The sequence below is a fragment of the Thamnophis elegans genome, chromosome 11 (genome assembly GCF_009769535.1).
Source record: "Thamnophis elegans isolate rThaEle1 chromosome 11, rThaEle1.pri, whole genome shotgun sequence".
Classification (NCBI taxonomy): domain Eukaryota; kingdom Metazoa; phylum Chordata; class Lepidosauria; order Squamata; family Colubridae; genus Thamnophis; species Thamnophis elegans.
The window spans coordinates 51,271,398-51,287,439 of NC_045551.1; the positions used below are offsets into that span (position 1 = coordinate 51,271,398).

Consider the following 16,042-nt stretch of genomic DNA (forward strand, 5'->3'; position numbering starts at 1 on the left):
AGCACATATGTGCAAGAGGAACCTTTACCGTTACCTTATCTATAGTCCTAGTTACAAAGATAAACTTAGATTATGTTGGTCAGCCTTAATTTTGATTTAAAGTGAGAAGCATTTATTATGTAAAGTTGGATTGAATGATTACCATTTTACAGAAACAGTTGGTTATTTGACTTTTCTATTGTACCTATAAAAGCAAAGTGATGTTGATTGATTGATGATGAAGGTAATCATACAAATTTTAATAGATTTTGGCACAGAAAATTAGAAAATTCTATTATCATCTAAAGAAAAATTGAAATGAAAATGAAATTAGAGACATAACACTGAAAGAAAATGAAACAGAATTTTTAATCCTGTTGGTTCCTGTAGGGTAGGGTAGGGTAGGGTAGGGTAGGGTATGGATGTATGGATGTATATAATATATACCGGTGTGTGTGTGTGTGTGTGTGTGTGTGTGTGTATGTGTGTATGTGTGTATGTGTGTATGTGTATCTATATAGTTACAACCCCCGGTATGCCCAAATATGGGAGGAAGTTCACTCCTTCCATTCTCTGTCCTTCGGCTCGTCACAAGAGACCATCCAGACAGAAACCCAATATTTTTTACTGTTGCCTTGGGTTTCTGTCTGGATGGTCTCTTGTGACGAGCCGAAGGATAGAGAATGGAAGTGTGACCTTCCTCCCATATTTGGGCATACCAGGGGTTGTGACTTTAAATATATACCTTTCACCCTGGCCTGGCTGATAAGGAGTCTTATATATATATATGTTCTATTTCCCATGTAAGATTGAGATTGTCTTGGCAACATTTCAGCAAGATCTCACTCGCCATCTTCAGGCTTCAGGCTGGGGTTTGGCCTTAAAGTGTGGTCGGAGCTGCCGTCTTTCTATAAATCTTGGTGTGTGTGTGTGTGGAGTGCTGGCTTTGTTTCGGTAAGTGGAATGATTGGTTGTGTGGTTGTATCATGATTGGTAGATTGGTGCTGATTGGTGCTGGCTGTGTGTCCGTTGTTGTTTCGTGTTGTAACAGCCTGGGTGGAGTTGGGGCTCGTTTGTTGACTAGGGCTGCTTTCCATATGTGTGGTAAGTGGGAGGTATCATCGTGTTCTGGTAAGCGGGAGGTATTGTCTATGAAAACATATATTGTGTGTGTGTGTGTGTGTGTGTGTGTGTTATAATCTTTTGAACTTTGATTATATATTAAAAATCAATGATATCTCTGTTATTTCTCTTTCTTGCTTTCATTTCCATGAAAGCAATGGTATTCTTGGTTAGTCTTGGTCTTAGTCTTCTTCTGTACATGGTTGTTTACTTGCAGACATTCATTATCCAACTAGATAACCCAATCTCTTTCTCTCCTTTCACATGCCCTGCCAGGGCTCTAAACAGAAGACTAAAGCAAAATATATCCACACCAAAAAGAAGAAACTGAACAAAATATGTGAGATTGCTCCCTGGCCTCTTGGCTAAGCTCAAGTGTATTATTTGTTCTTATCATTTTAATATTAAGACTAATTTGAGTCAAACTTAATTTATATAAGTTTCAAAAATTCTGGCTTTCATCACTTTTAAAATTCTTACTACACACATTCTGGAATGTATCTTGGTTAAAATAAATATTTGATCACCCCTCTCTATATATATATACACATATTTCTAAAAAAAAATGCCTATCAGTTTGGAAAATATTACCAAACTAGGTCTCAAGTTTTGAGACTGCAGTGAACCTGACTCAGAGGCATAGCCTTGAAATGGAAAGCATTTCAAGTAAGAATTAATTTTCTAAAGAGCAACTGTTCTGTCAAAATAACACCAAGAATGCAGCCTGACAATTGTACAGGAAGTCACAAAGAACACTCAGAACATCATTTTGGGGTCTGCAGGTCTCTCTTTTCTTGTTTATAAAGAGGCAGAAATAATGAAGGAATGTGAAAGCTGTTCCAAGATGAAAGACACAATAAATGCAATTTCAGTGCTGGGAAAAATTATAAGCATAAAGAAGAGACTCAAAATAACCCTGTCTTGGATGGTATAAGAGAAGATAGAGGGAGATTCTGACAGCTTTCAATGTTCTGTTGTTAAACCCTACAATATTAGAGCTCCAATGGTCCTTGCAGTGTCTGTTTTCCTACTTCAGGAATTCATGAATAATTTATGGCAGGTGAGATGAAAGTGAAACTTTTGGGGATACTTCCATGATATCTTGGAGAAATCAGTTACTGCATGTGTCACAATAAGAGACTTGTATATAGAGTTAAGCATAGACGTAGTACAGCAATGTCCTGATTGGGGAATACATCTTTGCTTCAACATCTGGATGAGTTGCCATCATTGAAAAAAAAATGTTCTGCTTAGTATTGGAGAATTCTACAAAAGGATATCAAGCCATCTGCTCATCACTTGAAGCAAAAGTGTGTCAGGCAACAAGACAGTGATCCCAAGGGTACATGATAACAAATGAAGAAGAAACACATCAATGTTTTGAAATAACATAGTCAATTGAGACCTAACTCCATGGAAATGTTGTGGTAACCTGAAATGAGCAGTAGAAGACACTCAAATGTTATTCAGCTGAAGCGATTGATCATAGAGTAATAGCCCCAAATTCTTATACAGATGTGAAATAGTTCCTGCCAATTATAGGAAGCCCTTGGTTGAGGTCAAGATGACCTCCAGTTCATGTTATTTGAGATACCAAAATTCAGGAATTTTTCCAGTGAATGAATTCTTTCTTTCATTTGCAGGCAAGCCAGCATATAACTGGGGATCCAATTGAATCTACAATAGGGAATATAAACCAAAGCACTGGTCTTAATTACCAGAGACAAGCAATTGGTACAAAAGGGCTTCTGTTTTTTTCTAATTCTAAATCTTTGATTTAAACTATGCCATATTATGTTCTGGGTAGATTACCACAAACCAGAAAGAAGTGAAAACCAAGAAGGGGAGATGGAGATAAATATTCTGGCAACACAAAGCAAAAAAAAAAAAAATCAGTAAGCTAAGCATCTGTCCTTTATTTAGATGAATTTTAATTGGTTATTTTGGAGTCCATGATGCTCTCTGATCTTGGTTGTTTATTTGCAGATGTTTTATTACCAGATTTGGTAACATCATCAGTGCTAGGGAGCGTGGGGTTTGCTCTCTGTTTATATACAGTCGTCGTATAAGCAGTAGCTACAGTAAAACTCCCTTTTTATGACCCTGTAATCCCTTAATTTGGGGTAGTCAGAACAACTGGATGGAGCTGAGAGTTTATTAGCTGGATGCTCTTTCTGACACTACACAGAGGTCACAGTATATGTTTTTTCTTTGTACCTAGGACAGAAACATTTCCTGCTATCTAAGATTGAACTCTTAACCTTCCAAATGGAAGGCAAGCGTCTTCACCGCTAGGCCTCCACGCCACTGTTATACAGTAGCTACAGTATACCCTATTTATATATAACAGTTAATTGGCCATTGCAATGTCTAGCCTAGAGGATTCCTCATCTGAAAAGAAGTGTCATGATCAAAGGCTAAGAGAAAACAATGGGCTTGTAACATCAAGGGCACCCACCAGGGGTGGGATTCTACTGGTTCGGGTGAACCAGTAGCTCCAACTATCAGCTGGGAGAGACGTGGTTCGCTCTGACTTTGAAGTGGGCCCATCCGCCCACCCCTGCACTATGCTCACCTATATTTCCTTTTCCAAAGCCCAGCTGATTGGCACAGGAGAGTGGATTGTTGCAACTCAGCTGTTTTCCTCATCGGCAGTAATGCTGAAGGTGAGATTTCGGTAAACTGTGCAAGCATGTGTCAGGCACGTGCGTGAGCGAAGCGCATGCTCAGCAAACGGGTTGTTAAACTGGTAGGATCCCATCCCAGCCCTGGCACAAACAAAGCAGTCCTGTAGACAAACCATCAGAGGAAGGATAGAGATTTCCCAAGAGTGAAACCATGGGAAAATGGCAGATATTAGGACAAAGTGTTTCATAAACCAATAGCTGAACACAAGAGAATGCTGCTATAGGGAAGAGGCTTCCTATCTCAGAACTCAGGAATTGAACTGGGTGAGATTCCTTTTCTGCAAACTGAAGCTTCAGCTGATTGTTCAGCTATTATTATTATTATTCAGCTATTATTATGTTTATTATTATTATTTGCAACAGAAATAAAATACTAGAAATGTCTGGCCTGAATTTATCTGGATTTTGATCCTTAAACTGCCCTTGGATTAACCCTGCATTTGTCCTCTGTGACCCAGTACATAGGCATGCATTATTATTTTTTTCTGGTTGACTTGCTTTGGCCATTGGTGATTTTTCTGGTGTTGCTTTTGTTCTACTCTTTGAAATGTTTATTGCTAGACCTGGTCATAAAATGTGACAGCCTCCTTTTTTCCAGGGTGACACCAAAAGACTCATACACTTTCAGGTTTAGAACACTCTCTGATACAAATTGACAAGCAACTAAGAATGTGACTCCTTTTATTGTGTATATGGTTTCCAGTTAAGAAGTGTGCGAAGTGTTGTATTATTTAATCACTTTTTTTCTCTTCCATTCAACTTTGTCTGATTCTCAGAGATGATCTAGACAAGTCCCCATAGTACATTTCCTATTCCTGCTGTATTGATGCTGGAAAGAGACAATAAAATTCTTGTCTAGCCTTCCAGCCTAATGTTGCCTGTTTTCTAAAATATGTCAGTAACAAGCGATTTAATTCCTATGTTTTTAACAGCAGTTTCCTTTGCAGAATTCAAAAGTGTTAAGCTTCTGACAGTTTGGAGATTAGCTTTATGATCCGCTTCTATCTGATAAGCAACAACTTCAAAAGCCAGATATAAACTGGAAAAAATAAGCCAGGCAAATTATATGTAGGGAGGTGTTTTTAAATCATTTTTAAATATCAAGTAGAAAACTCATGACCCATTGGGTCAGCCTTTTAGAGATATTTCTTTATCTCAATAGAGAAACGGAATGAACACAGGCAGGCAAAAAAGCAGTGGGAGTAGATGTAACTTCCTGCCAACTTCTCTACTGATATTGCTTATGAAAAGCTGGCAAAGAACATCACAAATCACTCCTTCTCTTCCTCCCCCATGGAACTATTATGAAGGCAGATGTAGGCTTCGATAGAGTCTTTTATTGCTCGGTTAAATTACACAACAGCCCTACCATGGTCAGTAAGCCACCTGAAAGCAGCCACCCTCAACCCTATGAACAAAAGCCAGTAAAAAACAAAACCAATTTGCAAAGGCAGTGGAGATGTCCAAAGAGAAGGTCCAGAATCAAGGTCCATAGGGCAAGTCCATGAGGCAAAAGCCAAGTTCTCAAGACCGAGGCAAGGCATAGGCAGAAACATGAGTCAAGGCTGAGTTTTGCCAAAGCAAACAATTGTTTCCGACAAAGACAATCTCCCCCAGCTTCTGCTTAACTCAACCCATGTCAGGTGTTCCTTGTGAGGAGGGGAGGGGGGTGATCTTTTCCAGAGCAACCTCTCAGACCTTCTTTGAACTTGTCTCTGCTCTCCTTTCCGTGCCCTTGGGCTCAGTGGGGGAGGTAGCTGCTCCTTATTAAAAGGGATCTGCTACCTCTCAACACCATTGCCTGTCTAAAGCCAATCTTCCCCCCATGTCTGTAAGGTCAGGCATCTCTCCATCCAAGCATCCATCTCCCCCAGTGCCTGAGGAGCCTGGGACAGCTTCGTTCTCAGCCTCTTCAAACATTCCAAGGCTGACATGCCATCCCTATTGGACAGTCCCAGTTCCAACTCCTCCTTCTCCTCTGAACCAGGATCTGATGTGGCCATGACAGGAACTGCCTGCCACTTTGTTGAGGGGAGTGCAAGGAAAGCTGCACCCACCCACCCCCTCTCCATATTGGAGAGCCTGCAATTCAGGGATAAATAGGGCATTCGGGTCACACACTCATCTTTCCCTTATCACTCACCCCTATCACACTCATGTCAGAAGCACCAAAATGCTTCCAGGTTGAAAGGATTAGCTAATGATATTACTATGGCCTGGGAGACACCCAGTTGGAGGGTTCCTTTCATGTCCCTGGCAGGAGCAAAGGACAGAAGTTCACCCTGCCCACAACAGCACTCAGGTCCTGAATGTGGGCTTGCTAATCTCCAACTCAGCATCTTAACCATGTGGGACAGTGTGCTTCTCACTCATCCCTATTAAGATTTCAAAGTTTAGCCTCAATTCCATAACAGCCAACCATTGTTTGCTTGTTGGGCCTTGCTACCAGTTGATTAGATGCAACAGTGGCAGCTGCAGGAGTGACAACTTTCATTTTCCAGCTGGCTTCCCCAATAAACAACAGATAGTATCAGAAATCACTCCTCCTCCTCTTTGATTGACTTATCAAACTGCCTGACACTTTGCAGGGTGAAGAAGGAACAAAAAATGACCTCTGGTGGGCAAATAGTAGTGCAAGCAGGAGGAACTTCTGATTTTCAGCCATCTTTCCCCTTGAATTTTCTTGTGGGAAGCTGGCAGGGATTGTTAGAAATCATTCCTGCTGCTCTTCAGTTGACCTGCAGAACTGTCTGCTAGTTTGATGGGGGAGGAAGAACAAAGGGAGTCATAGGCCATAAAGAAAACTGTACCCATGCTCCCCATCCTAGCATATCCCAAGAAAAGAATAGTTCACCTATGGACCATAGGTGTTGTCCCATTCAGTCCTACCTTACTAGCAATTTGGATGGTATACTCTGAGGTTGGCAATTTAGAACTGTGTCAACATCCAGAAGAAATACTTACTCCTAGGTGATGGTGATGGTTTTCCTGCCTGAAATTCTCTCCTTGCCCCTTTTTGGATTGCTTCTTGAGCTATAGTCCTGGATATACAGATAATTTGGAGCTCGGTTCTATTTCATGAAGTGTTGAATTAAAAGTGTCTTCCGTGTAACTCTGTCCCATCCCATGGCCATCCTCAGATAATAACTCAGAAAGGTTTGGGTTGCATCTTGCTTCTTCTTGTCCGTAGGCCTCAATTATAATCCAATTTCTTATGTTTTCTGTTTAAGGTAGTATTTTATCAGGAAGCAGGTGGAACAGGATAGAAATTACTCCCAAGGACTTTTTGCTGTTCTTTTGTGGTTCTATATTACATATTAAAATAGGAGGTAGACTAGCAGATGGTTTCTCAAGACAGATCCTATTTTCTTGGGTAGTTGAGGTAACCAGCTATATTTAGCAACTTTATATGTTATTGCTATTCATTCCCTCAGATCGTCTAGCCTTTTCATATTACCTACCTATTCAGTAGCTGGCAAGGTACTGAAAGAATTAATCATGCTTGTCTCTAAGGATACTTAAGCAGACTAACTTGCTGTAGGAGGTACAGACTGTTTACCCAGACTGTCTCTTCTTGAGAACAGTGGTGATAGAATGTCCTTGGACTTACCTACCTGTATGTTGCTTTAATTAAACTTTAAGGTTTGATATTGCCAAGATAAGTTTTTAATAAACTAATTCTCTCTGTGTTGAACACATATAGTGGCAAGATCTCAAATTTGTTGAGAAAAAGCTTCATTTTAAACAACATATTGGCAATAGTAGAATGTTTAAATGCTAGAAAGATTTATTTGGCATCCTTCCTGAATGGCAGTCATTCAACCTTCTGCAAATCATTCTACTGCCTTTCACAGCATAGAAGGTGACTAAGGAAGAGAAAAATGGCTGTATTTCTGGGTCCCCATTTTCCTCTATTCCCTCTTTTATTTTGGATTTGTAGAGTGGTATGATTACTTGACAATTATGATTTTTTTTTTTTGGCCTTTCATCCAATACTTTCTGGGAGACCGATGCCTGCCTTGTACACTTCTCTGGATTTGGGTCTCTAAATTTATTCCCGACTCTCTTTTTAATTTTTAAATTGGGATCTACCACCTTTCCACCATTATTAACTGCTTTTGAGAGACCAGTTGTCACTGGATGTACTTGTTTGGACTGTGTCAGCAGATTTGGATGACTGTGTGAAAGCTTAATAGATACATCTTTTAGAGAGTGTCCATTGTGTTGTTAGTTGCAGTTAGAAGCTCAAAAATGTAGCATACTGTTTGTGCCATCAGTAGGCATTGTTTGGTTATAAAATCAGCAACATTTTCAATTTTGAAGTCTTTGTTTCCTTGTTGGTTAAACCTTGCAGCAGCTGGACAAACAGCTGTGTTCTGTAAGGTGGGAGCTTATTCAGACATAAAAATTGGAAGATCTAAAAGTTAGGAGGTCTCTAACTCCACTTGTATCTCTCATTCAAGGGGGTCATATCTATTAGAGATGCTGTCCAGAAGAATAAAGGGAATTTAGTTACTTATAGAAAGTAGCTCTTTGCTTTTTAAATAGCTGTCAACTTTGAGCTGTTGGTAGGTTTGAGTGAAATCTGGGAAGCAGAATGTGAGTACTGCCTCTTCTTCCTTCTCCCTATAGTAAAAATACAAATCTTAAGTGCATTGAGTTCACAATATTCTTAAAACTATCGCATACAGCAATAAAAATGTACATAAAATGAAAACAAAAACAAAGGAAAAGAGCTGGCTCAAATAGCAGTAACTGTGAGAGGGATCTTGAACTCCTAATGGACAATCACTTAAATAGAAACCAACCTTGTGATGCAGCTGCCAAAAAAGCCAATACAATCCTAGACTGCATTAACAGAGGGATGGAATCAAGATCACATGAAGTATTAGTATCAGTTTATAATAAGACCACACTTGGAATATTGCATCCAGTTTTTGTCTCCACAATATAAACAAGATGTTGAGATCCTGGAAAGAAGTGTAGAGAAGAGCAACAAAGATGATCAGGGGCTGGAGGCTAAAACATATGAAGAATAGTTGCAGGAACTGGGTATGTAGTCTAAGAAAAAGAAGGACTAGGGGTGACATGATAGCAATTTTCCAATATTTGAGGGGCTGCCACAAAGAAAACAGGGTGAATTATTTTCCAAAGCACCAGGAGGCAAGACAAGAAACAATAGATAGAAATTAATCAAGGGAAGAACCAACCTAGAACTAAAGGAAAATTTCCCGACAATGAGAACAATAAACTAATGGAATGGCTTTCCTTCAGAAGTTGTAGTTGCTCCATCATCATAGATTTTAAGAAGAGATTGGATAGCCATTTGTCCAGACTTGTATAGGATCTCCTGCTGTGGGGGGTGGGGGTATTGAAGTAGAAGAAGTCCAAGGTTCCTTCCAACTCTATTATTCTGTTAAGCTAATTAAGAATTGAAAAGTGGCTTTAGAGGGAGCTCTTAACAGTAGATGTTACTTTGACACCATTGTTCCAAGCTCTCTAAAGCTGTAGTAAATATGAGCTTCATCACTGGTGTTGGAAACAGATTATGATTTTGACCTTGATTGTGATAGCCTTGCTCTTGCTTTTCCAGTGTACTTTAGGAGATGAGGGGGACTATAGTCTTGAAGTTCCTGGATTCCTGTATTACCAGGAGTTTTTTCCACAGAGTCAATGATTTTGCTGCTCCAAGAAACCTGTGCATCGGTGTACAAAAAGGCTTTTGTTTTATGGCTCTTAGGTTAATGAATGTGGCACTGAAGATGATTTGAATTAGATTGGTCTGGGTCATTTGCAGAACATTGACATAGAAAGGCAATAGAAGCAAAAACCAAACCAAAAAGGACATTTTTCTTTCTCTGGATAGTACATCCAGTCTCTGCTCCATCCATTTTCTGAATGCTCCAAGTGGAAAATATTGGGGGTTTTTTTAATGCCTGTTCTGTTAATACCATGGAAGATCAGTTCCAATCTCAACTTGAACTTCTGATGATGTGGGTTTTGCTCATGGCTTTATTTTCTCTTTCAGCAACACTGAACTAAAACATCAAAAAAAAAACCATTAAAACAAACAAACAAATGTGGGACCTTTGCTAAAAAAAATACTTTAGATAGAAAATAATCTAATTTTATGAGTGTAGCAGTTTTGTCATGGTTATGCTCCCTTTACAACATTTTCTATCCAATACCAAGTATAAATATTCTGTCAAATATACTGTACATCAGAATTTATGTACATTGTCAAGTCACAAATGCATATGTTTGTTATTTTGTCATAGATCCTGATTTAGGACATGTCCAACTTTCACACTTACATAGTAGTCCTTGGGAACTCAATATAGATGAATAAGGTGATTGCTAAAAGGGATTGAAACCAGTCCTTTAAACCCTTAATTTTTTTTAATATATTCTCTGATAAAGGACACACAGTGGTGGGATTCAGAGGTTTTTACAACCGGTTATGTAGGTGTGGCTTGGTGGACGTAGTGTTGCTTGGTGGATGTGACAGGGAAAGGATACTGTAAAATCCTCATTTCCTCCCGATCAGCTGGGACTCGGGAGGCAGAGAATAGTTGGGGGAAGGATCAGTCAGAGGTGGCATTTACTGGTTCTCTGAACTACTCAAAATTTCCACTATTGGTTCTCCAGAACTGGTCAGAACCTGCTGAATACCACCTCTGGTCACACACTATAGAATCTACCCTGCAATCAGTGGTACCTGTTTGTATGCTTAGTTTGCCCCAATTGGAGTACAGATAGATTGCTTAAAACCCACTCTAAGGTTTAAACTGTTCAATATTGCTGAGAACATGTTTAATTTCATTTATGCAAATAAGAAAATCAAATCATTTTCTCCTCTTCACTGAGTCTCAAGGATACATGAACACGTTCCATAAGGGTATTATTGCTGCCTCTGAAATGATAATTCTTTATTGCTTTTGGCATGTAAATTTCTACTGTCACAATTTCTGGATAATTTGTGGTCCATCATAACAAACCGGAATTACTTCGGATCTAATGCAGTCAACTCTTCCCTATGTGTCTCATATCCAGAGCAGTGATAAACTAGATCAGGTGTCTGTAACATTAAGCCCTCTATATATGCCTAAAGTCATTGAGAGTTGGTTGGCATATAAGTTTAATAAATAATGCTATCAGTCATTATAGTCGTGGTTTTCAAAAAACCTTAGAAAGTATAGTGTGTGGTAAGCAGCTGTGAGAGGTTGGGGCTAAACGATTTTAAAAATATCTTCCTATTAATTTGATTTTTTAAGCAATTTTGCCTGCTCAAATACCTTGAACTGCAGCAGGTGAAATCTTATGACTTTCTAAACAACCAATTAGCCAGCACCATTTTAAGTAATGTGAGTATCTCATTATTGTCAATCCAATTAAATTTAAAAACTGGGGTGTTACTGAGTCCCTTGAAGGCTTCCTGGTGAGCTGTATTTGATTTGATGATAAGAAGTTGGACTTGTACTGTTCAAAGGTCTTGCAGGCTCTCTAAAGCTGTGTCTCTACTTTTTAAGCAAGGTTTCTTTTATCTTCTTTTGTCTGTCAGGCAGAAAAAGAATTTTGAGTTATCCAGTGTTCCCACTTGGTTATGTTTTCTCTTCCTCAGGCAGGGGAATAACTAGACATTCTTTCTTTTTAAGAGAAAAAAAAAATTCCAAATGTGGCAATATAATACAAAGACTCCATCTGCATTTAGAAGTTTTCTTTGTAAGGAACACTGACTTAGGTAACTCAGAGGAGCATTTGCTACCAAACATCATTAGATGTATATGAATCAGCCAAGAGAGAAATGTGAAGGTGAGACTTGATTCAAACTAATTTGAAATTCAATTCTGTAAAAGATCCATCCATTGAGCTATAACAGAGAAAGTTTACATTCCCTGTTGCTGCTTTAACTTTGGGGCAAAATGAGATTAAATTTGAAGAAAAAGCACACCCCCATAGGAAATCTCAGCCCATACATTCTTCCACCATAACCAGGAGAAAATATTCAAAAACATAAATTAGAATTAGGAAACAACAGCACAGGAGAACTCTGTGTTCTGTTTCACTCAAATCTTTCTGTATGCCTGGGTACTAGTTGAAACCATATCAATAATTATTTAGGAAGTAGTCAGGATCTTCAATCTACCTGCAGAATTTTTTTCTTTTTTTCAAAACAGTATCCAGAAAAGTTGCATTACTTGCAGTATAATGTTGCATACTTTGCAGTATATTTTTTTCTAATTCTCCAACTAGCAAGCATAGTCTTCAGCTTCAAACTTTTAACATGTTTTCCACTTGTTCCTTATCTCCTTTTCTTAATTTTTATGCTTGGTGCTGTTCTAGTTCGAAAACAGTTGATGTGATGTTCTAATATATTGATCCCAAGGAATCAGTGGTAGATATCACAAATGCTTAAGATGTCTGGGGGCAAATCAACCCAACCACATCCTAAAGCAGGGGTGTCAAACCTTGGCAACTTTAAGACTTGTGTATTCCCTGGCAAGTATGACTGACTGGGGAATTCAGGGAATTGAAGTCCACAGGTTTTAAATTTGCCAAAGTTGTACACTCCTGTCCTAAAGCAGGATAGCCCACCTGTCCTTCCCTAAGCAAGTGCCTCATTTTTCGATCTATATCCTTCCATAGCTGAAACAGCCTGAGGACAGCTTAAGGCGCTATAGTCTAGACATGGTATTTTCTCTAACATCTCACCTCCAGATTCCACCTTCAGGCAACATAAAGCACATTGATTTCCTCAGAGAAGCATGATGAGATGTCTTACGTTTTGCAGGTAATGTTGAGTTCTAAGTGATTCTGCTGGTTTTCTGTGGGAGCATCACTTCACTATATTCCTAAACATTTCATCTGCTCCACAGTCTTCTTTCAATTGCAATGGAAACTAGGATTCTAGGTTCTACAGCCAGTTTATGTTTGTTTATTTTTTCTTAAATGAATTATACAATAATACAATAGCAGAGTTGGAAGGGACCTTTGAGATCTTCTAGTCGAACCCCCTGCCATTCCAGACAAATGGTTAGCCAACATCTTCTTAAAGACTTCCAGTGTTGGGGTATTCATAACTTCTGGAGGCAAGCTGTTCCACTGATTAATTGTTCTGTCAGGAAAGTTCTCCTCAGTTCTAAGTTGCTTCTCTCCTTGATTAGTTTCCACCCATTGCTTCTTGTTCTAGGTGCCTTGGAGAATAGCTTGACTCCTTCTTCTTTGTGGCAACCCCTGAGATATTGGAACACTGCTATCATGTCTCCCCTAGTCCTTCTTTATATCAAACTAGACATACCCAGTTCCTGCAAGCGTTCTTCATATGTTTTAGTCTCCAGTCCCCTAATCATCTTTGTTGCTCTTCTCTGCACTCTTTCCAGAGTCTCCACATCTTTTCTACATCGTGGTGACCAAAACTGAATGCAGTATTCCAAGTGTGGCCTTACCAAGGCATTATAAAGTGGTATTAACACTTCATGTGATCTTGATTCTATCCCTCTGTTTATGCAACCTAGAACTGTGTTGGCTTTTTTGGTAGCTGCTGCACACTGCTGACTCATATTTAAATGGTTGTCCATTAGGACTCCAAGATCCCTCTCACAGTTACTACTATTGAGCAAGTTACCATCTATACTGTACCTGTGCATTTCATTTTTCTTGCCTAAATGTAGAACCTTACTCTTTTCATCATTGAATTTCATTTTATTAGATAGTGCCCAATGTTCAAGTTTGTCAAGATCCTTCTGTATCTTAAGCCTATCTTCTGGAGTGTTATCAACATTGCTCTGTAAAGCTTTGATATTGGTCAGCCAGTGTCTGGTTTATCATACAGAATTAATAGAGTAGTTTTACCTTTGTCTTTCTGTGAAGTGTAGTGCTGGGGATTCCCTTTCCCACAACCACTCTTCCCAGGAACCTGGCCTCTTGCTTCTTCTTCTCACATTGTATTGTTCTTCAATATTGTGCTCCCATGATCATTTCCATAACTAAACATCATTTTCAAATTCCAGCTGTTCAACAACACTTTTCCAGAGGCTTCATCTCAGTTAATAAAACCCTGAGAACTAACAGATCACCACCAAGCAAGTTACCAAAAACAATGTGCAAAGCCAAAAAAAAAAAAATCTTGGACTCTGAAGATCATCATTGAATCTCTGGAATTAGCATTTGATTTGATTTATTAAATGTATGCAACTTGAAAGGAGAGGTCAATAAATTGCCTATGATCAAATTGCTCTTTTAGCTGTTGTTTTGCAAAGCCTTTGGTGTGTTTGTCTGTCGACTCAGAGCAGCTCATTTTAACCTATTCAATATATCACACTAATTCCAAAAAAGTTCATGCCTTTTGCTTTCGTAAGCAAAAGCAGAAGCAGAGAAGGAAACCATCTTCTTCAATCTTATCTGATGAACATTCTACAGTATAGACTGGTCAGTTACATAGACCTGAATTAAATAGCAAAGAGTCTTTTTATTTATAAGTTTTCTTACATGGTCCAGATAGAATTAAAACATTGCAATGACTCATTTAAAACCCCTGGGATATTCTACAAGTAACTGATTGCTAAACTATTACTTCTATGAGAGGGACATTTTATGCTTAATTATCTTCATCTTTTTATCATTTGTCATTTTACAATTTTACTATTTATACACTTTTACTTAATTGAAGAGGCTTATTGGGTACTCTTGGAGCCTACATATCTCCAGCAAATATGGTTTTCCTATAAAATACTACTCAATGAGAGATAAAATGAGTTTACTGATTCTGCCCAAATGAATTAACAGAGTGGAAGAGTGAAAAGTGTGAAAAGTTACAATTCTGGCAACTGTGTCTAGGAAATCTCATATTTCTATGTGGTTGAGTGGAGATGGATCAAATGTATTGAAGTATTTATTATTAATTAATTAACAGGGCCACCTCATTGAAATTATCTCTGGGAAGGCTCAGCTATTTTTACATCAGTAAAAAGATCTAAGTTAAGCTTCCCCATGATAAATGAAAAGAACTGAAATACACAGTCTTGATTGAAAGCACAATGTGAAGTAACACCCTACATATGAAAATGTTGTCTTTTTACCAGAATGATCTTTCTGGATTTAAAATATACAAAATGTTGCAGCATATTTATTTTGTAGGTATATGCACCTAAAGAGAGGTGCAGTGACCTGCTGGTGAAGCTCTTACATCACAATCAGGAGGCTGTGAGTTTGAGCCTAGGTAGTGGCAGATATTTCTCTCTCTGGGCACCATGAGTAAATATCAGCCCCAAACCCTGCATTGGAGTCAGGCAGGGCATCCGGCCAGTAAACACTCAGCTCCATTCAGTTGCCGGGGCTCTACCTTGCAAGAAATGATGGGGTCATTAAAACACACACACACACACACACACAGAGAGAGAGAGAGAGAGAGAGAGAGAGAGAGAGAGAGAGAGAAAGAGAGAGAGACTCCTGCCATATAATCTTTCATCTATCTATCTATCTATCTATCTATCTATCTATCTATCTATCTATCTATCTATCCATCCATCCATCCATCCATCCATCCATCCATCCATCCATCCATCTATCCATCTATCCATCTATCCATCTATCCATCTATAAATCTATCTATCATCTATCTATTTATCTATCTATCATCTCCCTGTAAAATATAAATAATATTGAAAAATGAACTGCAAACACAGATATGCTGCTGGAGAACCTTTCATTGTCTGAGTTGAGATTATGAACTTTGTGTCCTTGCGGGTATTAGCAAACTACAGCATTTTTCAAGTATCCTTGCTGAAGGTTCTTGGGAATTATATTTCAGAAATGGACCACAGATTTCCATTTTTAGAAAGAATGGGATCCTGGAAATCGTATGGTGTGTAGCACTTCATGAAGTATTTCCTAATGATATGATATATTCTGGGGAGAAGGATGCTAGCACTTATCAGATTTTGGCAAGCAAATATAGTTCACCTTTCCTTAATTAACAGTTTTTGTTTTCTCTCTCTTTGGGAGGACAAAACAATACCAAAAAATAACATAGGTGTTTAGAAATAGAAGACATCTATCAAAGGCAAGACATCAATGTAAGTATGTCATTAAAAATGCTACTTAATATAAATTAACAGTAAACAGTTAGTCTCAAGGTAATATAGCCAATGTTTTTAAAGCACATTTTCATTATATTAATGTATCTTGGGATCAAGGGAACATCCTTCTATTTCATGGAGTATGAAATTCTATGAAAGTCTTCTGTTAAATAAAAA

The 16,042-nt window shown here is 38.5% G+C and overlaps 1 pseudogene; it reads left to right on the forward strand.

The window, feature by feature from the left end:
- The first annotated feature begins 1,446 nt into the window (after positions 1-1,446).
- LOC116515152 lies at positions 1,447-1,554 on the forward strand (annotated as a pseudogene).
- Positions 1,555-16,042: the final 14,488 nt, after the last annotated feature.